Raw genomic sequence first — 27,906 nt, 5'->3', positions numbered from 1 at the left:
ATAAATTATTCTGTTCAAAGGAGGAAGAGGAGAAGGCAGCAAGCACCTTTGGATTTGGGTGATCATTGAACTTATTAGACCATCAGGTCCCTCAGAAGGAGTTCAATGCTCTGTGTGAGGATTTCATATGTTTGTTTTGTCCACTTTCTCCTTTTGGACCTCAGATTGTTGTTGTTGTTTTTTTTTTTTTTTTTGTGAGAAAGATCAGCCCTGAGCTAACATCCATGCTAATCCTCCTCTTTTTGCTGAGGAAGACCAGCTCTGAGCTAACATCTATTGCCAATCCTCCTCCTTTTTTTTTCCCCCAAAGCCCCAGCAGATAGTTGTATGTCATAGCTGCACATCCTTCTAGTTGCTGTATGTGGGACGCGGCCTCAGCATGGCCAGAGAAGTGGTGCATCAGTGCACGCCCGGGATCTGAACCCGGGTCGCCAGTAGTGGAGCGCACGCACTTAACCGCTAAGCCACAGGGCCGGCCCTCAGATTGTTCATAGACCCAAACACTCTGAGAGCTAGCAGGATCCCCAAGGATTATTTCCATTGGGTAGGTGCTTGGGCACTCTCCTTGACTGAAGAACTTCCGATGACAGAGCCCTCCTAACCTTCTCCAGGCAGGAAGTGACTTTTCCAATTATGGGCTGAACTAGCAGAATATTTTTCTTCTAATGAGTCAAAAAACATTCTGTTCGGAGTTTCTCCCAGTTGGTTCCATTCTATTCCCTGAAACTCGGCTGAGCAAATCTCGTCCTTTTCTACCTGAAAGCCCTTTGGATATTTGAAGACAGCAATTATTTCCTATACAGAGCTGTATCTTCGTCTGCCTAAACATTTCCAGTTTTCCAAATTCCTCGTGACATGATTTCCAGTCTTTTCTATACTTTGGTTGCTCTATTTTCAGTGTATTGTCTGATGTGGGGTCCAGAGCAGAATGGATGCTCTGACCAGCCCAAAGCGGGAACTCTCCATCCCACCCCATTCATTTTCCTCTTCCTCAGTCCCTGACCCAGTGTCCTTCACATGCCCCAGACCCCCTAATATTTTCTCCTTGAGAAGTTTTTCTGGACTTCTCTTCCATCCTTTACAAAGTCCTATCAATGAAGGTCCTCAGTTTTAGAACCATTTACATGGAAGGGAATCTTTTTGTTTTTGTAGCTTTCCTTGAATTCTCCAAATCCTTGTTGCTGTTTCTTACTTGACTTGAGTTTATAACAATGTTTAAGTGTCTTCAGGGCAGGTTGCCTTTTTCATATTCAGCCCAGAGCCCAAGACAGGTCTGAGAAATATTTGTTGAGTCCATGGTCAGTAACCATATCATGTGTTGACTTGTCTTCATCATCATCATCATTTTAGTGGCACATAGCTCCTTTTGTTTGGTGTTTGTTTGTTTGTTTGGTCTTTATTCTTGTAGTGTCTATGTTGCTTATGGAGAAAGAGCCCATGAAGAAGCTATGGTTTTTAATAAATGGAGTTTTATGATTTTACTCCAAACTCGATCTTCCCGTATGGTTCAGTACAAGCTGCCACCAACATCAGGAAGGTAGTGGAATTTAATAGAAGTTAGTGGGAACTGGCTTGATATTTGGTTTGCTGAAATTAATATGAGGTGTTCTATATTGCCCCCCTGGCCAGCGTTCCCCTGCCGGGATGGCTAGCAGAGTCACTGAGGCAATGTGATATGGTGAGAAGAGCTGTAGGCTTAAATAGATTTAAGTTTGATCTCTATCTCTGCCACTTATTTATGGTCAATTAACCACTCAGACCTCAGTTTCTTCATCTGTAAAATGGAGTTAACCTAACTTGGTATGATGGTGAAATGAGATAATGTGTCACAACTCTGACCAGTGCACTGTTGTCATTCTGCAGAGTTTCCTCATTCAGTCCCCACTAGCACTTCTGGTAAATGAAGAGCATCCAGATAGGCCCATGGGTTGTTTCCCCTGCATTCGACAACATGATGAATTTTCTCCTGCAGGCTCAGTCTGGGTCTCTCTGTCTGTGTCACACCCAGCACGCTGTCCTCACGGCTGGAGAGTCAATCAATACTCCTTAATGGTGCAGCTCATTGCCCTGCACTGAGGAAGGTCAGTGAGCATCATTTCCCCGTCTCTCCAGAGACAGAGCGTAGTCTAGACACACGGCGCAGGAGAAAGTCAGGAAACCTGGGCCCTCACTCCACTGATGGTTTTTCTAGTGCATTGGACACGTTACATGGTTGCGTGAGTCTCTGATTCTGTTTGCAGAAAGAGTAATATATTTGAATTCCTACCTGCCTGCTGGGGTAGATGAGAATGAATGAATTTGTATCTCTGAAGAAAGATACTATTTGGATATATAGTCTGTTTCTATCAAGTTGGGGAGCAGTAAGTTGCCAGGGCTCCAAAAGGCCATGTGCCCACACTGGCCAGAGTCCAGAAGACTGGACCATCACCCTTTACTCAGACGGCGGAGACCACGCCTGTCTCCCCAGAACAGCCCTGTGTGAATGTCTGACTTTATGATACATTTTTGCCGGTGAGGGAATTGGGCATGAAGCAGAGGTAAATGGTTGCCAATCACTGCTTCCCATTCAGAGCAGAAGCCGTGCAAGCTCATGATTCATGCCATGCTCACCTGGACTCAGAGACCTCTAGGCACTGAGAACTCTGTCTCCCCAAAGTATTTTCCTGATTAATTACAGGGCCCTCAGCACTGCAACTCACACAGAGGCCCATTCTTCACGGCTGGAGTCGGACTCCACACCCTCTGGGGCACACTCCTGGGGCGTGTGCACTTTCTTCTCTCTAGCCCTCCTCCCACGGAGGCACGTCCCAGCTGGGTACTGCCTTGCCATGCTCCACATCTCCCACAAGGGGGAGCCCCGGGAGGGCAGCGGAATTTTGGAAGTGCTGAAGTTTTCTCCTCCTGTCCTCTAACTGATTTTCGCGCACCCAACTGTGAGATTTCTTTGTTGCAATGTTGGGATCTGAGATAACACTTCTGGAGGCTGCGGGGCGACAACCACAGCTGATACCATCTTTTATTGTTTGTTGTTATTTATCTAGCATTATAAACTAAGGAGGAAAAGTAACAAAGAACTTGAAGACTTTCATGACTCCCAGGCCCTGGATGGAGGCAGGCGGCGTCAGACAGACAGAACCAAGAAATCTGAGGGGCAGCCAGGAGGTGCCTGTGGCTGCAGAGCCCAGGTAGGTGCCCAGGAGATGATGAGGAGGGGCTCATTGGTGGGGAGAGGCACAGAGCCCCTAATGGTGGGAGGAGCGGATGGAGCAGACACGGGTGGTCAGGAGAGATTAAGGGGGGAAGGCAGTGCAGAGAGGAGTTGGGAGATTGAGGGAGAGTGGAGGGAGGAGTCCCAAAGGAGTGCAAAAGAAAAAAAAGATGCTTGTAGGCTCTGATGCAAAAGACTGACCGCAGAGCCGGAGAGGGAGGGTTTGTGAACTGAATCAGAGACTTAAACTGGTTTGAAGTTGGTTCCAACTTGGCCGCCCCAAAAACTTCACAGGGCATCAGAGGCCGGGAGTTTGAGAGCAAATGCTCAGTTGCACAAGAAAATTCAAAGTGAGTAGGTGTGCCTGAAAGTTGATCTAATCATCCTGGTTGTGTTTCATATAGCCACACCTACTCTGGACTTTTGACCTAAACTAGAAGGAATTCTGGTCTGATATTCCGGTCTGGTGGCATTTTCAGGTTCTTCCCACTCTGAACTAATGTTTCAGACTTTCCCCTTCTTCCTCGCAGTCTCCCACAGTTGCTCTCGGTAATGGACTAGGAGTCAGAAGTTCTCATTCCGCCACTTAGTGAGATGAGCTTAAGCAAGGAAACGTCGGAGTCTCCTTTTTCTTTGTCTATAAAAAGGAGATAATAATACATTACTGATGAGCTTTATAGGATTTTTCTGAGGATTGAATAAGTAAGATAATGTGAGTAAGTGCTCTTAATAGATTATAATTGCTAGCTAAATAAAAGATGGCATTAATAATAATTAATCAGTTAATATACCCTTACTACTCTCAGCGGGGTATTTTCCTACTGAGCTTTGGAGGAACCTGTGTGTGTGTGTGTGTGTGTGTGTATACACACACTCTACTATTTGTGGGAAAATTTAAATACATGACCCCCTATTTCCATAGCACTTTCTAGAGTAACTTCTTTGGCAGCTACGTGAGAAACTTTGTGTTCTTTCCCTTTTAGCCACCTTCAAATGTTCTTTTTCCCAGCCTGGGCTACATTTTTCTATCTCTCAGACATGCAGATAATGATCGATGGTGTCTGCTTGGCCACCTGAAGAGTGATTTGTCTGTGTCCTGGACACCGTGCTGCCCGAGTAAATGTCACACCTTGTCTCAGGCACATGATCAGACTGAATATGTTGGAAAGAAGCAAATAAGAGGCTGTGTTTATAATCCCATCCCATATTTCCTGCCTGGGATGTTCTTTCCAGATCACTTCTTACTTATTCATTGAAATGTCTCAGATGGGAAATTGGGTTCTGCACTCTGGGTCAGGCTGGTTCAGTCGACCTGTGAAGTCTGAAGTTGGCTTTGATGCCTGTGGACATATTCACTTTTTCCTCAGGTTCCAGAAGCAGTGTGGTGTATGGGGAAGGCAGTGTAGACCATAGGCAAATCCCTTGACTTCACTGAGCCTTCTCCTCCCCATCTGCCAGATGAAATTGTTGCTTCCCTTCCTTCCTGCATCTAACTGTAGACGTGGGGCCACATGAGGTTATACCTGACCACACCAAAAGTTTGTAATTCCACCATGTTATCTAATTATAAGATATCATCTTAGTTAATCTGCTGCATGATTCTTACTAGTGATTTACCCATATTTTACAACCTCAGTTATTTTAAAAGCTGTCTTTCCCCAAATGCTAATGTATTCTTTTATTTCTTTTCTTCTTCAGCAATCAACTGATAAATCAAATATTTATAGAGATGCTAAGTTTAAGTCATACACTCACTCACCTTCAGAAAGTTGGTATCCTATTTAAATCGCATGTACAGATGCACAATATGTACATAGACTTTGTATTTTTCTAGACCCGCCAAACACATATATACATCCCTTCTCCTTTCAAGCATGTACTTACTCCCCTTTTAAAACAAAATATATGCAAATATATATTTGAACAAAAACACATACACTGACGTTCACACAGCTTACTCACTGAGAAAGCAGACTTAATGGGGAAGAGAAATGAACACCTCGCTCTATCAGCATTTCAGCTATTTTAGAGTCCAGAAGGGACCACAAGACACAATTCATGTGGTTAAAAAAAAATCATGGATCAATTTCTGCCCTGTTCCTAGCAATGAATATCAATATCTCGCCTCTTCCAGACAGACTCTCAGCAGCTTTGGATATTTTTAAATGAGTTTTTTAAATACATTTGCAAAGCCAATTATTTTGAATCTCATCTGAAGCAATTAAAAAACATCCTGACATTTAAGGTGATATTTTTTCCCAAGTAAAATAATTATAAATAATAGTAATTATGAAAAAATCATTCAGTTACTCTCAGTCTGCTTCAACCTTTAGGTTAATAAACCAATCCATTAAAACTCATCTTGCTCAAAGGACCAATTTGTTAAAAAATGTAGCGACCTTTCACCACAAGTATGATTGATATTTTCTTTAACAATAATCAGAGCTGTCTTTCCCAGAAGAGGGTGTGGTCAAGTGGTAGGTATAGAGAACTAGGGTTCTTTTATGCCTCTCTCAGTTATACTTCTCAGTTAGGTAGAAAATGATGTTGATGATGATGAAGATGGTGATGATAATGTACAAAACTCTGATTTCAAAACGTACCTTAAAAAGACTTTAATTCTGAAAGTCTCAGGGCAATTGCTCACAAAAACTGACAATATCATTCATCACGCCAGGAAAGATTTTAGATACGCCTTCTGTCTGCCTCTGATGTTTCATTCTCTCTAAAGGTGTGGGGCAGGGATTTGCAAATATGGCCCACGGGCCAAATCCAGTATGCCACCTGTTTCTATAACTAAAATTTTATCAAAACAAAGCACATCTCTTCATTTACATATTGTCAGTGGCTGCTTTCCTACTACAAAGGCAGAGCTGAGTAGTTACAACAGAGACCATATGGCTTACAAAGCCTAAAATATTTATTATTTGGCCCTTTAGAGAAAAAGTTTGCCAACCCCAGGTGGAGTAATGAAAAAATAGCAAAAATCAGTTTTCTTTGAATTTACTACACCAACTAATATTTAAGCAGCACTTTACAGTTTATAGTCTGACCACGTTATTTTGTAACAGGTATTCTTATCCTCACTTAATTAATGAAGAAATTGCAAAGTTTTCCATGATCGTTCAGCCGTGGAGTGGTGTAGGTAGAACTTGGCCTCTGAGAAGGAAGAACATGGGCCAGACGGCAGCCTTTAGAGAAGCAGAAAAGGAGATGCTTTGAAGCTGCAATAATGGCTACTTATCTTTTTCATCCACCCAGATGTGGTCATTGCCAGAAGACAGTAAGGGAGGCAAAAATCTTGACATTCTGTTCCCTCTTTATCAGACCTTGGCCTGGGTGATTTTAACCTTGTTCTGCTTCTACGTCCCTACTCTCATAACCAGAGAGTAATAAACAGAACTAATAAACAGAAAGGAGAGCAAAGTGCTTTGCAGTCAAACAAAGCTAAGCTTTATTGCATCAACTCTCGCTTATCCACACTGAAGGAATGTATCCGCCCTGAAATTGGCACTGTGGCCTGGATATTCTGAAACAACCAGTAACAGAAAAGTCTTTGTTTTGGAATATGCTATCTTTTAAGAAGTTTGCTTTTTGAAACAGCAAATCCCTTCTTCATTATGTTTTTCTTATACTCTGTGTATTATCAAAATTATATTTTTCCCCCTGAGCTCATTCCATCTACTAGCAAGGTGGGCCATAAGGTACTGGAAATCAGGAGGAAGGAAGCCTGGAATGAAGACTTTGCTTTTGAGATCCACATGTATAAAACAAGCTGTTTTGCAGAGACCAAAGTTTTTCTTAATCTTAAGTTTTCTTGGAAAGGAGGCAAGGGATAAAACGAGAGAGATGAGAATAAGAAACTCCTATGTCAAACCTTTCCTAAAGATTCTAAGCCAAAGATAAAGATTTAAACAGTTGAACTAATTCAATTTTTCCACTCAACCAGCTTTTATTTTGAGTGTCCAGTATGGCGGGCTATAGGAGTTGAAAGAGTCCCATTGACTAAGATTCAGATATTCTCTAGGAAATGATTTATTAGAGAAATGAACATGTGCATATGTGCTTACAGATAAAATCTGAGCATGCTCAAAGAAGTTATTTTTCCTTACTGGACAATCACTGAAGATACCGTGGAGGAAGTGGCATTTTGTGAGACTTGAAGAATGTGTAGGTTTTAGACATCTGGAAATGGAAGGGGTGGCATTCTAGGAGGAAACAGAGGGGACAAAGTCATAGAGCAAAGTATAGGATTTGTATGTGATCAGAAAGTCATTCATTTTATTTGGAACCCATGGTTATGTGGGAGTGGAGGAAGATAAGGTAGGTGACGTAGGTCAGAGTCAGATCCTAAGGGCCTTGAATTGCAGGTTAAGAAGTTTGGTCTTTATTTGGTAGATGATGAGAACCATTGCATATTTTTCTTTAGAAGAATTACGTGATCATACCTGTGATTTGGAAAAGAGTCTAACAGATATTTGAAAAGAACTTGGAGGCAAGGTCATCAGTTAGCGGCTAGAGCAATGGTCCAGGCAAGATGAGTAAGGTAACTCGTTTGTCTTGTGCTCTAATCGCAAGACTGCTCCTCTATAACCTGACTGTCAGAGGTTATAGCACTGGCTGAGGGCTTTCTGAGGGCATTTATTTAATGGCATGCCAGTGGCATTTACTCATAAAACCAAAAAGCCATTGGGGCCAGAAATAGGGGTTTTGGTTACTTCCCCAGACAGGATGCAGTTGGGGTGATTATACATGTGATTCATCGAGGTCGGGAAACAAGCCCTCCACAAACAAACACCCCTCCCCTCCAAGCCCAGTGACTCACAGCTTCTTCAGTTTGGAAAGCTCTGGAGTCCAGGCAGAATTTGAGGTGAGATGTTAAATCATAAATCTTCAGTGTTCATTGTTACAAGAGGAACATTTTTATTCATCATTCTAGCAATAAGCATTTATTGAACTCTTACTGTTTTAGGCACAGAGAACATGGAGTTATAAAACATAGCTTCTGCCGTGAAATATTCCCCAGTTTAGCTGAGAAAACAGATATAACATAAACAATAAGTAGAGTATCCCATAAATGTTATAAGAGAGAAATACAAACGGTATTAAAAATTCAGAGGAAAGACCCATAACCACTTTGGGAGAGGAGCGATGGCATTGGAGCTGGGTTCTAAACAATGACTGTCATTTATTCATTCCACAAACGATTATTGAACATTTACTATATGCCAGACACTGTTCTAGACATGAGATTTCATGCTTTTGTGGAGCTTATGTTCTAGTGCAAGGACTGAGATATTAAATACAGCTGGGAGCCAAACAAATGAATCTCTACCGTCAGGGAATTTACATCTTGTAGAGGAACACTACAGAGAGCAGCAACTAGCACTTCATTCCAAGGGAGAGGAGCAACATATGCAAAAATAAGCATGAATCCAGTCCTACTGGTAACGAGTGGTGAAAGAAACGTCACATTTGGGGGGTACCCAATATGACAAGAGGGCTTATTTATAGACCTGAATTAGGATGTGCAAGTTGGCCTGACATTCTTTGGCTGGAGTTGACAGACAGAAGATGGATACCATTCTTACACGGAGACTCGTAGCACTGAGTCCCCAGACGTTCTGATTTGCAGTGTCTATCAGCAAATGGAGTCACTGATTCAGCAGTCTGAGTGCTGTGGTTTGGACTCTCTGATAATTGTTCTGTACCTTCAATCTGACGGTTCTACAATGGCCTGGTGCCATGAAGATGAAAACTTAAGACACTGGCTGATTCCTTGATTAAATAATTTTCAGGTCAAATTCTGTAACAACCAACTCTGGCTTGGAGGTCATACTTGATTCTCATTTTATCAGGTTGTCTAAAATAACCAGGCCATGAGGTGGTTATTGTTATGGTGCTCATTGGAATGGGATTTGACCTATATAAGGAAAAGAACTAGGACAGAAATAGCTCTTCAGCCCATCACAGACTTGGAGAAATCCAGTATAAGCAATTGCAGAATCACAGAGCTGGAAGGGACTCAAGGTGACTTAAGGTGATCCTGGCACCTGCCTCTAGGCAGATGTATGCCTGTCTGGAAATTTAATATAAATTCTGGAACTCATTATTTTAACAATACATAAAAATTTACCCATCCTGAAGAGTATAGTTCCCTTCAGGGCAGTGATGCTGCCTAGCCTTGGGCAAAACATCTTTGAACCTCCTGTTTTATAGTAGACCTCAGAACCCGTAGCTTATTCTTTTGAATATACTTAGTAGGATAAAAATCATTGGCTTTGGAGGATGTTTTGCATTTTCAAAAAACCAAGTGCCGTATTCAATTGGTCCAGCTGAATGATACAATTTTTTTTATTAAAAATGAATTTAAATGCAGCCCTGAAATTATGAAGTGACACTTTTGTTTGGCTCATAACTGGTTCAAAAGGAACTTAACCAGCAATTGCAAAAGTAATAAGTACATATTCTTCCAGGTGGCTAATTTGAGGGTACATGAGCTCTGGTAAGCCAGACTGTTTCTCACTCTACTTGACGAACTAGTTGAAGTCCAGGAGTGAGCCTTGTTTGTCTCAAAATACCCACCTACCACAGAGGCAGGTGCATGTCAGGGGCAACTTCTTGAATGAATTAAAAAACAATGCCATCACTTTATAGTCATATCATGAATTCTTTGTCCATTTTGATTTCTTTCACCAAATATGAATCCCATGATCACCTCTTACCTTAGGCTAATTATAATGGCAAGGGAAGCAGTCTGTGGTGGATAGAACACTGTTCTGGGATCAGAGTTCAGGTTCTGGTGTAAACTGTTATGAGTATGATGGTGGCTTTGGGAAAGGTACTTAAGCCTGGGTCTCCATTTTTAAATAAAGGGATTGAACTAGATGGTGGGAAAAGGTCCATTTGAGGAATAAAATGTTGAGTAGCTACTTCGTGCCTATCTCTGTGCATGTAGTGAGAGATTGTTTTTAAGGTTTTAGTGTTGGTCAGGATTTTTGTGTTTGCAAGTGAGAGAAATCCAGCTTGGTTTAGCTGAGGGAAAAAACCAAACTTCAGGAAGAGCAGGAGTACATCAGACTCCAGAAATTACCAGAATTAGGGACTCAAGCACTTCCAGGACACATTTCTCCCGACTTTGTCCTTGGTTTCTCTCTCGGGGTCAGCCTTATTTTCTCAGATCTGCTTCCTCCGTGACCTGAGAGAAGTTTGCAAAACCTCTAGGAAGTCCTCCGGGCTGGGGAAACAAGATGCCATGACTGGCAACTGCTATTAGAACCACCAGGTTGGCTGGAGAGAGGGGCAGCTCCCCTAGAGAATGAGTCACTAAACAGCCAAAAAAATAGAGCTCCACTAAAGCCTACCATCCCTGTTTGCTGCCCACTCCTACCCTAATCTCACACCAAGCACATCTCTGGTGACCTCCTACCCTCCTTGAACACCCTGCCCGACGTCGCTGCCTCTGAGGGCTCACTGCATGGGCAGCACAATCCCTTCCTGTCTGTGCTCCCGGAGCACCTCGGACACATCTCTACCGGGGAAGTTCAACTCCTCATGTTGCTGTCGTGCTCTGATTACAGGTTTTTCTCCCCCACGAGACTAGGAACTCCTCAAAGGCATTAACTGCCTTAATTGGTTTTGTGTTACTTTATTTATTAGGTTATTTATTAATTATTGACAGCCTACAGTGCACTAGGTTCTAGGGATTCAAAGAGAACTAACCCAAGATCCTTGTTCTCAAGATAATCAAGGTCAAGAGGGAAAGACGTGATAAACAGCCACTTGCAGGACAATGCGGTGGATGAATCCGCCATGGACTTCAGCGCTGGTGCGCTGTGCTCCCTAAGCAAAGACAGGTATTGAGAAGGCCAGAGGGAGTTTCCGAGAGGTGGAAAGAGGCTACCCCTGGCCTGTGCTGGGTCCTGTTGAATAGGATTGAGCCTGGTTGTGTAGGGTCTGGAGAGAGGGAGCATTCTTTGCAGTTAGAACAGCTATGAGAAGCTCAGGGGGTGCCTGAAAGTAGGATGTAATCAAAGGCTTCTGTCTGAGTGGGCTAGATAAGACAGAGATACACGGAATAATTGGAAAATAAGACAATTTCCAATAAAGTACTAATTTTACAGTACAATGCTCTAGGAATATAGAAAAGAGTAAGATCACTGTGGACTTATGAGGAAAATCCTTCAGAAAATGTGAGTATTACCTCACTTCAGGGGAGTTAGCACTAAATCCGAACTCAGAGAGTCTGAGTTTCAATCTCACTCTGCCGGATATTAGCTTGGTGATAATTGCTCAATCTCTAATTTTTACATCATAAAATATAAACACTAAAATCAGAGTTATCCTGAGGATAAAATAAGACATGTAAATGAAAGTACTTAGTGAACTGTAAAGCCCTACACAAACTTGTTATTCTTTAAATCTGTTTATGTTTAAAACAAGGAGTTCTTAATTGACAAGAATATTTGGAAGATATGAAAAGATGTATAAATATAGTTACATGGAAAGATACAGTATTCACATTAAGAGTTATATCATTTTTACTTACTGGCTAAAAATCTTGGTTAATGCTATTGCAAAATGCATAACATGGTAATCAGCTGACTACTGCTTTTTATATATTTGTGACTCTGAGGCTAGGGCAAATGAATACTACTTCAGCTGGACATGTGATGTGCTAGGAATTAAGTCTTTTGGATGTTGTGATTATAAGGTGTTCTCTTTACCGACTGAACTACATTCTTGTAGACAAAAGCTTCACCTAAGGATTTTCTTCCAGTTGTAGAAAGCTAAGAGGGGAAACTTTCCATTCAGTGCCTCAATTTCCTCCTCTTTAAATGGTCATAAATAATGATGGCATTTTAATGAGTCACACTCACACAATGGATCTGAAGAAGTGTGATCTAATTATTCTGTGTGAGTCCGTCTTACGCTCTGGTCAGGTGTGGGAGAGGGCAGGGAAGTACATCCAACATATACAGAATGACCCACTAAAGGAATCTGAACTCTTTGAGTGTATCGCAAAGACTATGGGTGAAATACGAAAATGTAATTGACACAATGTGTTCAGGCACACTGTGCGAATAATTGTTCTCTCCATATGCTCCTTCAGTTTTCCAGAGCTCTTGGCTATCTCGTGGGAAGAAATCCCTGCCTTGTCTCCCACATTCACCACCAAGGCCAACTCTGAGCCGATCATTAAAGGAGAGAATGATTCTAATGCTTTTCCTTGTTCTGTGAGGGTGGCCTTGAAAAGCATGGAATGAGACATTAGAGATTTGTCACTCATTCTTATTCAATGATGAACCCAGAGAACCTGGAAATGGAGGCTCATGACTCCCAGGTATGGGGTCAAAGACATGGCCAGTTGGTAGTCCTCTCTCTCCATTCATTATTCAATCTACCTGGACCTAACTCTTCTGATAGCTGCCTTTCTAAAACTTATGTAAGGAAAGAGAACATGGCTCCTTTCTTGGAACACTAGGTCTGTGAAGTATTAATACAAGTTCCACAAGATAAGAAAGTATTCTAAGGTCAAAAAAGTTTGAGATATTCTGAATATATCCCCATTAGGGATACAAAATGCACATGCACGTATCTAAGGCTGCAAGAAAAAAAAATTGAACTTGGTTTTCCCAAAGTTATTTGACTATAGAACTGTTTTACTTAGCAATACTCATTAGCATCTTGAGTACCTCTTGTTCCTCCATAGTAGAGTTTGGAAAATGCTGTTCTTAGAGAAATTTCAGTAAATACTCCTATTGAAGGCTGAAGTCTATGCTTTAGATTGAAAAGAAGTTGAACATACCTTAGATACAACCTTGTAAATAGGGAATACATGTTTACCATCCCAAAGTTTCTTTCAAACAGCTCATTCTTTATTAAATTGGAGGTTTGCGGGGAGGGGGACTGAAATAAGCAATCGGTGTTCTAGTCCATTCATCCAGGAAAGCTCTATTTCCAAGATTAATTCAGAAAAAAGTTTTTCTTCTTTTCCACTAAACTGGATAGATCTCATGGAAAATCCCATGAAAATGTTGAAATTGACTCTTCCTCTCCCTTCCCTCTTCCCTTTTGCTCTTCTTTATAAAGAATGAGTGTGGGTTCGATTTAGAACTATTATGGTTTGTATTTGATGGAAACCTACTCGCCAAGGGACAGAATAACAGCTAGTAGTTTTAGCTGTAATCACAAAAAAAGCTTTCCTCTCCTTCAACGTTTCCATTGCTGTGATCGTGAGCCATATCTTGAATAGATTCTTTCCAATAAGTGCTAAGATTATGCTTTCTTTTCATAGACTCTCCAAAGTATCTTTTCTTCCTGCCCACAAAATAGTCAGGAAGGAAAAATAGGAGTAGTCAGGAAAATAATAGGCAATGGGATCAACTCTCTTCATCATATGCTTCATTTTATTCCTCCTCTCAGAAGCTTTCCTTGATCAACTGTCTTCTCTTCTTATCACTGTTTTCCGCTGCATCTCTTCAGAATTTATTCAATCCACAGGATGTAATTTTAGCTATGGTGACACAATGCTTTGCAACTGACCTCAGTCCATTCCTCTGTGTATTTTCTCTGCCAACTAGAATTTAAGATTCATTGGACATAGTTATAATATATTTTAATCTTTCATATTATCTTCAAAGTCTCATATGCAGTGTGCTGTACAGAGTAGACGTTTGTTTATTTGAGTTGACTTAAGAATAGTTTACATGGAGTGAATATCTACTAATTTTGGGGGTTTAATATATATATGACTAGAACATAAATGTTGGAGTCCACCTGACCTGAGTTCCAATCCCAGGCCCAGAAAACATTAATAATCTGTGTGCTCTTAGCCAAGTTACTTACGTTCTCTGAGCTTCCATTTTCTTATATACATAATGGAGACATTATACCTACCTTTTTATAAAGGACTTAATGAGGATAGTAGTTAGTTTAAAATCTGGTTTCAGACAGCTCTAGATTTGAATCTTATCTCTGCTTCTTTCTTGCTATATCATCTTAGGCAAGTTAGTTAACCTCTCTGAGCCTCTTTTCCCTCATCTGTGAATTGGGGTCCATAACAGTATTTGTCTCATGGAGTAGTTTGGATTAAATGAAATAATGCATGTAAACCTTAGAGTAGTAACTCATACCTAGTGAGAATTCAATTAATGTCAGCTATTACTATAGAAGAGCACCTAGCACACCCAATATTAGGGGCTCAAATAAACTTTAGTTCTTTCTCCTGCTAATTCTCATTTTTAAAATGGTTGCCATTGACAGATACACTTTGTATACATGTTGGCTAAAGGGACTTAATACATAACTTTCATGTATGAATGGCATTCTGACTCTTATCTTAAAAGGCACCAAACCCTTCTGAAGAAAAGGCTTTCTTGGGAAGATAATGAACATCTGAATTAAAAATAGCTTACATTCTTAAAGTGTGGTGGGTTGGAGATATTTTTTATTGGACACAGCCATTTTGTGATTTGATTTCCTCAGGATATGAATCAGAGAGAAAAACCTGAATTTTTGTCCCAGAAAAAAAGGGGTGGATGGGCAGAGGATTTTTCACTGGTAAGGCAATTTACACACTTGTCCTTTTCCTCGTGAGTCATGGTCTATGATACATTTCACAGCAATGTCTATGAGTTTCCAAATCTGGAATTAGACATATCAGCCAAATAAGGGAGAAAGAAGAAAACTGACTTTTAATCCACATAGCTACCATTCAGAGTTCTAGAAGTGGAACTTCAAAAAATGACTATTCTAGCACCCTACTTTTAGTCATATCTTTAAACTCATTGAAAGAGAATTAGCTAATCACTTTCAAACTATCTTCAGTAGAGCAGCAGAAAGTCAATCCCCAGCTCTAGTGTTCTAGAAAAAGTTCTTTCTTCCTAATCTCTTCCCCAAACCCTTTTTTATTTTTTTGCTATATTTTGAGGCTAACTCTTCTGTCTCTTTTTGCTTTCATATTGGCTGACCTAAGTTTATCTTAAAATGACATTGTAACTTTTTAAAATTTATTAAAGCTTACCCCTTTTTATTTTTTAATTTTTCAAATTTTTATCTTTTTATTTTTCCAATCAAGCAATCTCAACTCATTTAAAAAGCTCTCAAAGTCCATTTTTTCCCTAATTCGGGTCATTTTGGGTTACTATTCTGACAGTGTTCCTCAGGTATTCTAATAGTAGAATAAAAAACACCAATACTTTGTTATATATACACTCTCAGGTGTCTCCAGGACCTTGTGCCACTCGGAGTACATTACAGGTGCTTAAATAAAATGTTGACTGAATGGATAAATCTGGCCTCATATTTGTATAGCTTTTAATACTTTATGGAAAGCGTTAGCTTCCTCAAAAAATCCTGTGTGAGTTTCTCTTATTTTCACTGCCCATGCACACGCAAAAAATCTTACCTTTAGTTATAAAGCCAGTAAGTGGCAAAGTGGAAACCTGAACTTAGGTCTCCAATTCCCAGTCCCATAAGTTTATTGACTTAACCTGAACATTTACTAAAACAGAGATTCTAGTGTTTTAACAAATATAGACCCCCCAAACTCAACCTCATACTCAGATAATGAAGAAAATAATGGAAGGAATGCATACCAGTTGTAACATGTCTTTATTAGGAAGTATATCTAAACATCATGTTATTTTTAATCGTAAAGTGTGATTTGTTCATAGATACTTTTAGTCCTGTCTGACACTGAGCTCCAATTCCCATTGTCTTTCTGTAAGCTTATCATTTTCTCACGTAGTAGCTCCACATTTTTTCTGGGTATGAAATATTAACAGGACATGACAGGGCACTTTTAAACTCTTCATCACCAAGATGTCATCAAGGTGCCTTGATTGAGTGGTGTGTGGCTAGTGTGAGGACCTTGAGACACCTCATGATGAAATTCTTGCTGCTCCAAGATTTGTTTAGTGCTGAAATCAACCATCTTTACCATTTCTTTCATTTTCTCTGCTGAACTTGCAAAGTCAGCAAAAGGTGGGTATTAAATGATCAGAGAGACGGGTCTCTTGCACTGATCTCCTTAAAGGCAGGGACTGTCAGAAATTTTTATATTCCCATCCCTAATCCATGGTCTGGCATAGAGCAGATACTTACTACTTATTTGTTATACTGAATTGACATCTAGAAGAAAATCCGAGAAATCTGAGACTCAGTCTTGACTTCGCCCATGACAATGTTGTTCTTAGGTAGGTCACTGAGCTTCTGTGACGCCATCTGTAAGATGCGACATCTGTCTACTGTTAAAGGACTAATGGAAATGTCAGAGTCCCAGGAAGTTGAGTTTTATGAAATATTTATTTTAGACTTCACAGACCAGGTGAAGTTCTATTCTTTAAATAAATACTTTACAAAATGATGGTCTTTGTGTGAATCATCAAAGCAAAGGGACTCGTGGTGACCTAGTTGTGGATTAATATTTTTAATTAGTAAGTCATTTTTTTGACAAATTCCTATAACCCTCGATATCTGTTTTTCCCCTTAATTCACATTCCATTGTGATCATCTTTATTATTGAAATGGAATTGTCAACTTGAAGATATGTTGAGAAATGGTTTACTACAATCTGGGTTGATAAATCTTAACAGGAAAAGCTAGGAGCCAAATGGCTCAGAGCATTGTGAAATCAGCTAAATTAGGCTTCTGGAATATGTGGGCAGTCTAACCGCTTTCTCGTTAATCTGAGGCAGAATGCCCAGAAAAAGTATTTCATAAAGGTTAGTGCAAAAGACAAGTCCATTGAGTCATTGTTGGGTGCTGGATGACCTGGGAATTTATTGCACTTATCAATGAAGGAAATTTATTCTAATGTGGCCTTGCTAAGCAAGTCCTTGTAAACTTGTGAATGAACACTTCTGATGATTTCTCTCATTTTGTTTCCTCAATGGTTCTCAAACCTGGAGCAGTCATTAGAATCACCTGGAGGACTTGTTAAGTCCAGATAGCTGGATACTACCCTCAAAGTTTCTGATTAAGTAAATCTAGGGTGGGGTGGGTCCCAAGAATTTGAAATTCTAACAAGTTCCCAGATGGTGCTAATGCTGCATGTCCAGGGACCACACACTGAGAACACTGTGCTACCTGATCTCCCTTAAGACTGCCAAGTCTGGTAAAAAGAAATATTACATGGACTGCTGCTCTTTTCTGAGACTACTTTAATGAAATGGAACTTAGATAAGCCATCAGTGGCACAAACCACAAGCAGACATCTATGGGTCAGAGTGTCTGTATAGAACTATGATGAACACTGGAAAAAGAAAGCCAGAACCGTTTTTTAAAAAAGTTAAACTTGGGGGCCAGCCCCTTGGTGTAGCAATTAAGTATGCACGCTCCGCTGCAGTAGCCCGGGGTTCCCAGGTTCGGATCCCGGGTGCGCACTGATGCACCACTTGTGAAGCCATGCTGTGGTAGCGTCCCATATAACGTGGAGGAAGACGAGCACGGATGTTAGCCCAGGGCCAATCTTCCTCAGCAAAAAGAGGAGGATTGGCAACGGATGTTAGCTCAGGGCTGATCTTCCTCACACACACACACACACACACACACAAATTTAAAAAGTTAAACTTTCAACTCCCTCATGAATTTGTAGAAAACATTATTGTGGTCTTTTGCAAACTTCTTCTTGAGTCATCTGAAAATATATTACCTGAATTTTTAAAAGCAAAAGAGGGAAGATATGTCCCCATTTTCTCCCAGGTTGTCATTTTTGGTTCCATATTCTCTTTCCCAACAAATGGACCATGTGTTCAGGTGTCTTCCCCTCTTGCATTATGATCTAATTAGATACTAGGCAATAATCCTCTATCAAGCTGTTTTAAGTTGAGTCCTTCATTCATATAGGCACAATGTTATCAATTCAGATTCGTTTCCTGGAAGCCTATTTCATTCAACTTAATTCAATTCAATTTAACACTCATTGAGTGATTTCATATGCCAAGCACTATTCTAGATGCTCAGGAAAAGAAATGACCAAAACCTACACAAATTCCTGCCCTTACAGAGCCTTCATTTTAGCAAACACAGACAGTAAACATAATACATAAATCAATATATTATATCCCCTTGTAGTAGATGCTATGAAAAATAGGAAATTAAAGCAGGGTAATGAGTAAAGAGGTTCAGGACTATAGGGGCTGGCAGGGGAGGGTTGTGTGTGCACTTGCGATTTTAAATAGGGCTGCCATTTGAACAAAGACCTGAGGCAGGTAAGACTATGAGCATGTGTATATCTAGGGAAGAGCGTCACAGGCAGAGAGAACAACCTGTGCAAAGGCCAAAAGGCAGGAGCATGCCCAGCATATTTAAGGAACAGCAAAGAGGCCAGTGGGGCTGAAGCAAAATGTATGAAGGGAAAATAGCAGTAGATCAGAGAGGTACAGAGAGGCAAGGTCAAGATCATGTAAGGCTTTGTAGGTCACTGAAAAGGACATTGGCTTGAATCTGAGTGAAATAGGAATCACGGCAAGATGTTGACTTTTTAAGAAGGATCTTTTTGGATGTTGTGTTTAGACTGAGTAGGGCAAGGATAGAAGCTAAGACACTAGTTATGAGACTATGCCAGAACCCAAGCAAGAGATGATGTGGCTTGGGCCATGGGTTGGTCAGCAGAGGTGGTGAAAAGTAATTCGATTCTGTATATATTTTGAAAGTAAAGTTCAACAGGATTCCATGATAGCTTGGATGTGGAATGTTAGAGAAAAAGCAATCAAGGTTTTGGCCTGAGAAACTAGAAAGATGAAATTGCTATCAATTGAGTTGTAAAAGGCTGCAGGAAGAGCACGTTTGTGGGGAATATCGGGATTTGGGTTTTGAATATATGGAGTTTGAAATGACTATTAGACACTTGATCGGCAATGTCGGGTTGGTTGTTGATCATGCATATGCGGGGCTTATGAGAATATGTTGAGTATATCTGGGCTAAAGATGGAGTCCTCAGCATGTTGGTATTAAAATCTGTCAGGCTGAGTAAGATTATCAAGTGAATGGGTATAGATAAAGTAGAGAAGAAGATAAGGACTCAACCCCAGGGGTCTCCAGCATTAAGAGGTCAAGAAGGAAAAAAAGAAACCATCGAGAAGGAATGACCATTGAAGTAGGAGGAAAACTAGAAGGGTGTGTGTCCTACAAACCAAGAGAAGGACGTGTATCAAGTAGAGGGAAGTGGAAAACAGTGTGGAATGCTGCTGATAGGTCAAAAAGATGAAGACTGAAAATTTACCATTGAATTTCACAACTAGAGATCATCGGTAACCTTAACAAGAACATATTTGGTGGAGTGGTGATGATTAAAGTCTGGCTTAAGTAGCTTTAGAGAGAATGGTAGAAGAAGAATTGGAAATAGTGAGGAAAGCCAACTCTTGAAGTTCCTGTAAAGAGAGGCAAAGAAATGAAATAGAAATAGGTAGGGAAAGTGGGGTCAAGCTAAGTGTTTATTGTTGGTGGTGGTGTTTGTGTTTGTTTGGGGTTGGGAGAAATAACAATGTGGTTGTGCACTGATGGAAATGATCTAGTAGAGAGGAACAGATGAGTGTTTTAAGAAAGATAGGAAGAATTACTTAAGCAATTCCATCGGGTTGGCAAATAGTGATAACATCTAGTGTTCAAGTGGAAGACTTGGCTTCAGAGAAATCAGATATTGTCCTCCGTGGTAACAGGCATGTTTAGGGTACTAATGCTGGTAGGGGAGGTAGATGTAGTGTTGAGGCCCTGTGTAAAATCCCTTCTGATTGCTTCAGTTTTCTCCAAGAAATAAGAACCAACATTATCTCATAAAATATCAAAAATTATTCAAAAGAAAATAAAGCCCGGTTATATGCCTCTATAAATATTTATTGAAAAAATAAAACAAAGCCAAACACAATATAAAAAGTATGCTATAAATGTTTCATTTCAGGAGTTTTTCTAAATGGACTGCATTGACTGAGGTTTTTAAATAGAGATGTAATGTCCTTTCAACTAGGGGCTCTTCTTTCCCTGGTAAATGTCTCTGTATCAAGCATAGGCGTTCTTCATTGCTCTACTAACCTTCATATTAGAATTTAGGAATATTTGTGTAGAACATTTTAATTTGCCAACTCAATGTGCATGAATGTCTATAACATCTTTTAGATGGTAAACGTGAGTGGAATGATTTCCGTGAGAATTCTTCTACAATGATCTCTTGCTCTTCATTTCACCAAGATGGCTGACCTGTATCATCTTGTCTCTGTTGTCAGTTTGGCACTTTGTAGATACTGGCTGCAGTTCTTAAACAGATATTAATAGGAGTTTTGGCCGTTCTTATTTATGATAGGGTTGTAAACTTAATCAGAGATAGGAAGCACCTATATGATTAAAAAAAGGGAGATAGTGGGCCCTTTAATCTAAATTCTGTTCCCTCTCTGGGATAAAAAATGTCACTTTCTGGAGGATTGACATTGTATCTTAGTGCTTTGCTTGAATATAATTTGAAAAACAGAGTTCAGAAGGCATTGCATTAATGTTTTGCAATGATAATAAAACATACATAAGATGAATGTTGAAAAGCTACTTATTGGGGTTCTTCGTATTGGTGAACAAGTGAATCTGAAGCAAAAGAAGAATAACCACAGTGTTGAACTCATGGGGTTGTAGGGGAAATGAAATGAGATTACCCATGTAAAGTGCTTTTTACCATGCATGGCCCATGGTAAGTGTCCAATAAATTATTATAGTAGGTATAAGGTGATGGAGTTCCTTAGGAAAGATATAATAAAATTGTCAAAATTAAGGGACTATCTTAGTTAGCTGTGTTTTTTGTAGGAGAGAGGGTAGCAGGAGGTTACTATAGCCCAAATTACTTCATTGAGAAAGAACATTTAGCAGTAGAACCATATAAGGGCCAAGTAGACAAGAAACAATCATTCAGCTTTTATGCTCCCAGCACTATAGTAAGCATCTAATATGTATATTTTATTTAGTTTTTATGATAGACCTGCACAGTAAGTTGTATTAACCCAGTTGTATGGATGAGGAAATCGAGTTGAGGAGAAACGATTAAGTGTTACAATGGGAAAGCTCTCTGCAAATGGTTAAGTAATTTAAAAAACTGACCCTGTTTACTAAGCTGCCCATAAAAGAGCAAAATCCTCAGCAAGATCACGATGTGATTTGATTCCTAAGCCCCCAGTCTTCTTTCTACTATACAGGTTATTGAATTGCTCATCTAAATCCAACTCAAATTCAAATGCATGTTGCTGTCTTGGTCAGAACCAAGGAGTCAGCTTACTGTACTCTCTATTATCGGTTTCAGTTCATGCTTCCAAACATGTATGTAGAAATGGTTCATGCTTTGGTATTAACAAAGGCTGAAGACAAAAGGAAAATCTCACCTCCGTCCTATGAGAGAAAAAGCTCTTCCCATTCCTGAAAGCTATAATATAGTTTCTTTGAGATCTGGCTGTGTTTTAAACTCAAACTGGTATTGTTCTGGTTGATGAAAAAGAGAACATTCCCTCTCTCTTCCTACAGGAATGCCAAAATGAAAAAACAAAAAGTCCAATCTAGTTTTTAAAATTTTCTATTCAGAACAAAAGAAAATCAAGTAGAACAATAGTTTTCTCTTTTTTTTAAGGGGAAAATCAAATGGCAATAGCTTGGTTTTAACAGCTTTTTGGAGAATTCTAGGGATGTCACGCTCCCTTCATTCATGGTAATCAGTTGCTTAACACAGCAGCTCCATTTATGAATGAAGGAGAACAGTTTAGCTGACAGCAAAACTTAAAAATATAACATTCAGTTCATGAATGTTATGTAAATCGAACAAATTCATGCAATAATGAATACGTAAAATGTATTTTACACCTGAGTTTATTCCAGAACAAAAAAGAAATTAATACAAGCATTTTGAAAAAAAAGTTAATATGGAAATGTCAAATCTCCAGTTCTTAACTCTTTCAAATTTTTCTTCAGATGTGAAAATGTGAACTCTCCACTCAGTCTATAGTTGGCCACCTGAAATAGGAAAAATGATGCCAATGCATCAAAATGGTTTTTTCCTTTCTATAACCTGAGGTGAGGGGTGGGAAGTTCTCATTTGGGAAGGGACAGGAGAACTTGTGGGTTTCCATTATGAATTTAGTATGAGAATAACTATGTGCAAATATGTGAAGGATTTACACTTTTCAGTGGGGAAAAAAAAAAAAGTCATCCATGTCCACAAAGACTAATTTAGAACAAGAAAAACTAATGTTAGTTGTAGCACAGAGCTTAATGGCTAACAGGGTAATTAAAGATAGAAATTTGTTACTAAGAGGAATTGTGATTTTATTTTTTCCCTGAAGAAATTTAAAAATCTGCTTAGCCTCCATCTCCAATAACCTAGGTTCTCCTCCACCCAGAGACGGGCATCTGCACTGATGATTCTCATGGGTGTAGAGGATCCCACTAAAGTCTTCCCTTCTCCTCACCTCAGGACTTATTTATATAGTGTATGCATTTTATACTTTATGCTACAAGTGAAACTTGATTTCCCTTGTTTGACAATTTCTCATCGTCCAGTGGCCAGCTTTCTTGCTTCTTCTGGCTGATTGCAGAAGGACTGAAATGCCGCGAGAGAGGGAGAGAAGAAAGGAAGAGGGCAGAGACCCAACCCAGCTTCCTCCAGCTTTAGTCCACGTCACATGAGGAGTCTGTAACTCATCCCTGAGTTCCCCCACACCCCAGCAACTTCCGTGAAACCACAGCCCCCCAAATGCATGGCTGATCATTTTCTTTAGTGGTGCAATCATGTTCTGTGATTACACGGAATGCTGATTTTATTCAAGTTCTTTCAACAAACTCATCTGAGTGTTGCTGCCCCTTGTCAAGTGCTGAGTCACTCTCAGTGCTTCATGGCATTCTGCAAATACCTCATCCTTCCTTACTTTCCTTTTTTTTTTTTCGTCTTCCTTTTGTGTAGTTTAGAACAAGTCCTCCTTTTTTTCCCAACAGGCTTGTCTTTGGAAAGGATTGAGAAGAGCCAGTAAACTTGGCTTCCTCACTTCTGCTTCTCATGTGAGTATAATTTATATTTCTAACTGTTATGCAAGTGTCATTAAGGCAGTGTAGCTCCCCAGGTTTCTGTGGAAGAACTGCCTTGTTTGATCTTTGTGATGCTGGCACTCTTTTAGAATTAACCGTGGAAAAACTTGATGACACTTCATGCTTCTTGTAAAATTCATCTTCGGGGTAATTTTACAGTGTGTGTTTTCCCCCTTGAATGTTTTAAAGAGCTGGATATCTGTCTCTTTGCAGAGCATTCTAGCAGCTGTGTCTCATTTGCTTTGCAAGGGCATTGGAAGAAATTGCTATTTTGGAAGCTCCTTAACATATGGGATAATTGTACAAAGCACTTTACAGTTTGCAGAGTGCTTTCCCATTATTTTACCCAGTCATTTCTCACAGAAGCCCAGGATATATTATTTACTTCTTTCAGAAAGAGAAATAGAGGTACTGAAGAAATAATAGAAGCTTGGCAGGACAATTTCTCATTCTGGAATTAATCAATGGATTAAAATCTCTTCCTTCAGATCCTGTAATACCTATGCCAGAAAGCCTCATGCCTTTTGACCTAAACAGGTAGACCTACATACCCGCTGTGCATCTCAGGAATGTGTGGTCTATCCAGTCTTAGGTCTACCCTAACAGGGAGCTGTTTGAGTGATTGGACTTTGGGAACTGTGCTGTTTAGCTGCTTTTATTAAAAGTGATATAATGGATGGGTAAAAGCACTGTTTCTGGGGTCAGACTGCCTGGGTTTAAATCCAAGCTCCAACCTTTATCAGCTGCGTGACATTAGAAGAATCACTTAACCTTTCTCAGCCTTATTTTTGTTATCTGTAAAATGGGAGCATTAGTAGCTACTTCATGGAATTATTGTGAGGCTAAACTGACTGAATCCATGTCAAGCTTTAAGCACAGTGACGAGCACACAGTAAGCCCTCAGTGAATGTTAGCTGGCCAGCCCTAGTGGTCTAGTGGTTGAATTGGGTGCTCTCACCGCCAGGGCCTGGGTTCTTTTCCTGGTCGGGGAAACTTAGGGAACCCCACCACCTGTCTGTTGGTTGTCATGCTGTGGCAACTGCGTGTTGCTGTGATGCTGAATGCTATGTCACTGGTATTTCAAATACCAGCAGGGTCACCCATAGTGGACAGGTTTCCATGGAGTTTCCAGACTAAGACAGACTAGGAAGAAGGACCTGGCCACCCACTTCCGAAAAAATTGGCCATGAAAACTCTATGAATAGCAGCTGAATAGCAGCAGAGCATTGTCTGATACAGTGCCAGAAGATGAGATGATGGTACAAAAAGATTGCGCAGAGTTCTGCTCTGCCCTGCCCACACAGGGTCGCTAAGGAGTTGGAATCAACTTGACAGCACTAACAACAAGAAATCTTAGCTATTACCATGTTATGGTTCAAAAGGTAGCCACCTGGTCATTTTTCCTGAGCTTTGTTTAAGTTGGTTTGTTTCACGAAATTACACAGATGGCCCAGTCAAGACTGGAGATAGTTGGTGGTTTTAAGAGAGAGTTGATGGGTTAGTCCGAGATTATACTAGTATTTCTTCTGCTCTGAAGAGTTGTAATAATTACAATTTCTCAGTCTCTCTTGTCATTCTACTCTTTAAAACACAAAGTGTCAATGTTGTTCCTCCTGAATAATGTGGGATATCGACAAAGGGCCCTGTTCACTAGTACCCACGGGGTTTCAACCTAGCACTTTTGAAATGGTAGCACACACAAAAAAAGCAAAAGATGACGTTGGTTTTTTTTACAGTTTTAGGTGAAAGTAATAGTATAGAGGAAATAGTGGGAATATGCCTAGTTGTGAATGTGCTCTCCTTGGAATATAGAAGACTGAGTCCCACATCTGCTTCTAGTTTGCTGGGTAGACTGGGCAAAGCTCTTTGCTTCTCTGTACCGCAGTTTCCCCAATGGTAAATGGGAATTATAATACACATAGGATGATCAACTTGTCTCTTGTTTGCTGGGACTTTCCCATGGCAAGTACCATGTCCCAGGAACCTCCTGAGTCCCGGGAAAACCGGGATGGTTGGTCACCCTAAATATCCGTCTCTCATTTTACTGTGTTCACCATAAGGGCAATGGATATAAAGGGCCTTAGCCATTTCATGAACTGAAGAGTATAATCAACTCAATTCTGAACACCAAAGGTCCCAAAATAGTGCTTTGGATTATTGGAATAAAAACGTGGTAATACAGTATATCATGTCTTAAGTAAGAATATCACACTTGAATTCTTGGTGCATCATTTTATAAACTGCTTAGGAATATGTAATGTGACTGGCAAATTCCATTAATGGATTTGCTATGTCTTACACCATTCTTATATGTTTAAATACATGTAATTGAAAGTACGTACAAGCATATTCATACAGAACAGTTAGGACAAGTACATTCAGGTCGTGACAAAGACAATTTGCATTGGAAAGACCTCATTTGAAACGTCCTTAATTCCTGAAAAGTTCTGTTTTGCAACCAAGACATGTTTTTGAAAAGATTGTCATTTACAATAAATTGATTAGTGATTTCTCTTAGAAAACTTTGAAGGACGGGCCAGCCCCGTGGCGTATTGGTTAAGTACATGCGCTCTGCTGCTGGCAGCCCGGGGTTCATATCCGGGTGCCCACCGATGCACCGCTTGTCAGGCCATGCTGTGGCGGCATCCCATACAAAGTAGAGGAAGATAGGCACAGATGTTAGCCCAGGGCCAGTCTTCCTCAGCAAAAAGAGGAGGATTGGCATGGATGTTAGCTCAGGGCTGATCTTCCTCACAAAAATAAATAAATAAATAAACTTCGAAGGAAAACAAAATAGTTTGGGGAAAATGACATAACTGACCATGTATTTGGTATCTGAAAAATAAGTACACACCAGAGGATAATGGTCTATTGCTTGGAATTGACTTGAAGCAATATCAGTGTTCAATAGATGTGAAAAAATATCAACCAATGTGCACACTCAGGCGTTAGAGCTGTTTCCAAAACATGGTTCATTTAGTTTTCTTTCATATCATATAGAGATTGCACTTGAGTGGAATTTCAAAATGTACAAGCATGTATTCGCTTGAAAATTCAAAAAGTTTTTTGATTGACTTTTGTGTTTTACCTAGAGGCACACAACCAGAATTCAACAAAATTCAAGCCAATGTAAGATCTACAAATGCCAAAGTGAGGCTTCTTGTAGACATGCATAACAAGATAAATAATACATAAATAGTATGCATTAGTAAAAGCATAAAAATAATACATAAATAGTATGTATTAGTAAAAGCACAAAAACAAGCAAGTTCAGTCAAACTCAGTTTCTTACATTAATAGAGAAAGTAATATTTATTTTAAAAATCAGATTTTTAAAATATAACAGCTTGTTTTCTGCTTGGCTTTTAAAATGGAACATGTAAACCTCTGAGAAAATTTTAAGAGACTTGAAGACCTTGAACATGTCACGTACTTTTTCTTTATCTACCCCAGAGGATCTACTGAAGCCTTGGGCACGTGGTGGACACTCAATAAAATCTTGTTAACTTGTATTGAATGTTCTATATATTAATAATAATTCAAAATAACATAATGAAACCAGAGTGAAAAGGGCATGGTCTACCATTCCACATTCAACTTTTCCCCAAGGAATGAACTACTTTACCTCTCAGACAGAAGCAAAGAGCTCATTCAAAAGCAGAGCTGAAGGCTGTTGGAGTTATTGTTGTTTATATTTCCCTGGACAGAGGAGTAATTATGTTGGCTTCAAAGGCCTTTTCTTCTACCTTCCATCATGGCATGCCAGTGCAGGAAGAAACCTTCATTCTATTCCTCCATTTTACAGATGGAAACCCAGAGGAGGGAAAAATTTGCCCATGGTCACAGATTCAAACCTTCCCAGATATCTGTTAGTCTTCATTTAATTTTTTCAAATTTCACCAAATACAGCTGTGGGCAATTTTCTTGGCCCTCTTTTAGTTTAGGTGACTCCCTCATCTCTATGTCCTGCCCTCCCATCCATTGTTATTGCAATCCCACTGCTCCTTAAACAACTCACTTCCTTCTCTCATTTTCAAATGGCATTTTCTTTGCTCTCAGACAACACACTTGAACCTCCACTCCAAAGTCTCAAGCTAAAGGAATCTTCTAGATTACTCAAAGTGCTATATAAATATAAGAGCCATTCCTGCATTTCTTCTTAGGCCTGCAGCCTTCGGTATAGTGACTGCATAGCTCTGGGCTTGCACTGATTTCTCTCAGGCTTCAGTAATATGAGTCAAGGCTTTGCTTTAAGGTTAATTTAGCTGATGATAAGAGCAAGCTGAAACTTGTGAGGATAGACAGAAGCTGGAACAAACCGAGGTCATAGCTTGAACAGAACCTCTGAGAAGATGGATTGCCTGTGGCTCTTAGAGCATCCTTCCTCTGACCGTAGTGATGCAGACTGAAAGTAGAAAAATGACAGTCTGCTTTAAGGAGCATATGAGGGGACAAAGATTTTTCAAAACTCAGCCCCACAGAGAAGAAATCTGCTTGATATTTATTTAGGCCCCTGCCTTTTAAATCTTCATTACCCTTGGCTCAGTTAGGTGCTGAAATTTATGCGTCAGCGACAGGTGATTCTTATATAAGAATGGAATCTCGGGTGTGATAAATTTGGTCTTGAGAAATCTCAGCTCAGTCATTGC

At 39.9% G+C, this 27,906-nt stretch overlaps 1 long non-coding RNA gene across 8 annotated transcripts in view; it reads left to right on the top strand.

Annotated features, from left to right (window-relative positions):
• Positions 1 to 27,906, top strand: part of LOC106801400 (uncharacterized) — a 124,869-nt gene that overhangs the window by 13,520 nt on the left and 83,443 nt on the right. For 6 of the 8 annotated variants that reach the window (XR_015552743.1, XR_001390746.2, XR_015552742.1 and 3 more), the window contains exons 2-3: positions 3,042 to 3,185; positions 23,168 to 23,230. This is a non-coding gene — a long non-coding RNA (uncharacterized LOC106801400). The remainder of the gene's footprint in view (positions 1 to 3,041; positions 3,186 to 23,167; positions 23,231 to 27,906) is intronic. The other 2 variants (XR_015552747.1, XR_015552746.1) reach the window with 1 other exon arrangement.

This window comes from Ceratotherium simum, chromosome 7 (assembly GCF_057802395.1).
Source record: "Ceratotherium simum simum isolate JZ-2026a chromosome 7, ASM5780239v1, whole genome shotgun sequence".
In the NCBI taxonomy this organism is placed as follows: Eukaryota; Metazoa; Chordata; class Mammalia; order Perissodactyla; family Rhinocerotidae; genus Ceratotherium; species Ceratotherium simum.
The sequence above is the reverse complement of the archived record's forward strand: the minus strand, read 5'-3'. Positions and strand labels throughout refer to the sequence as shown.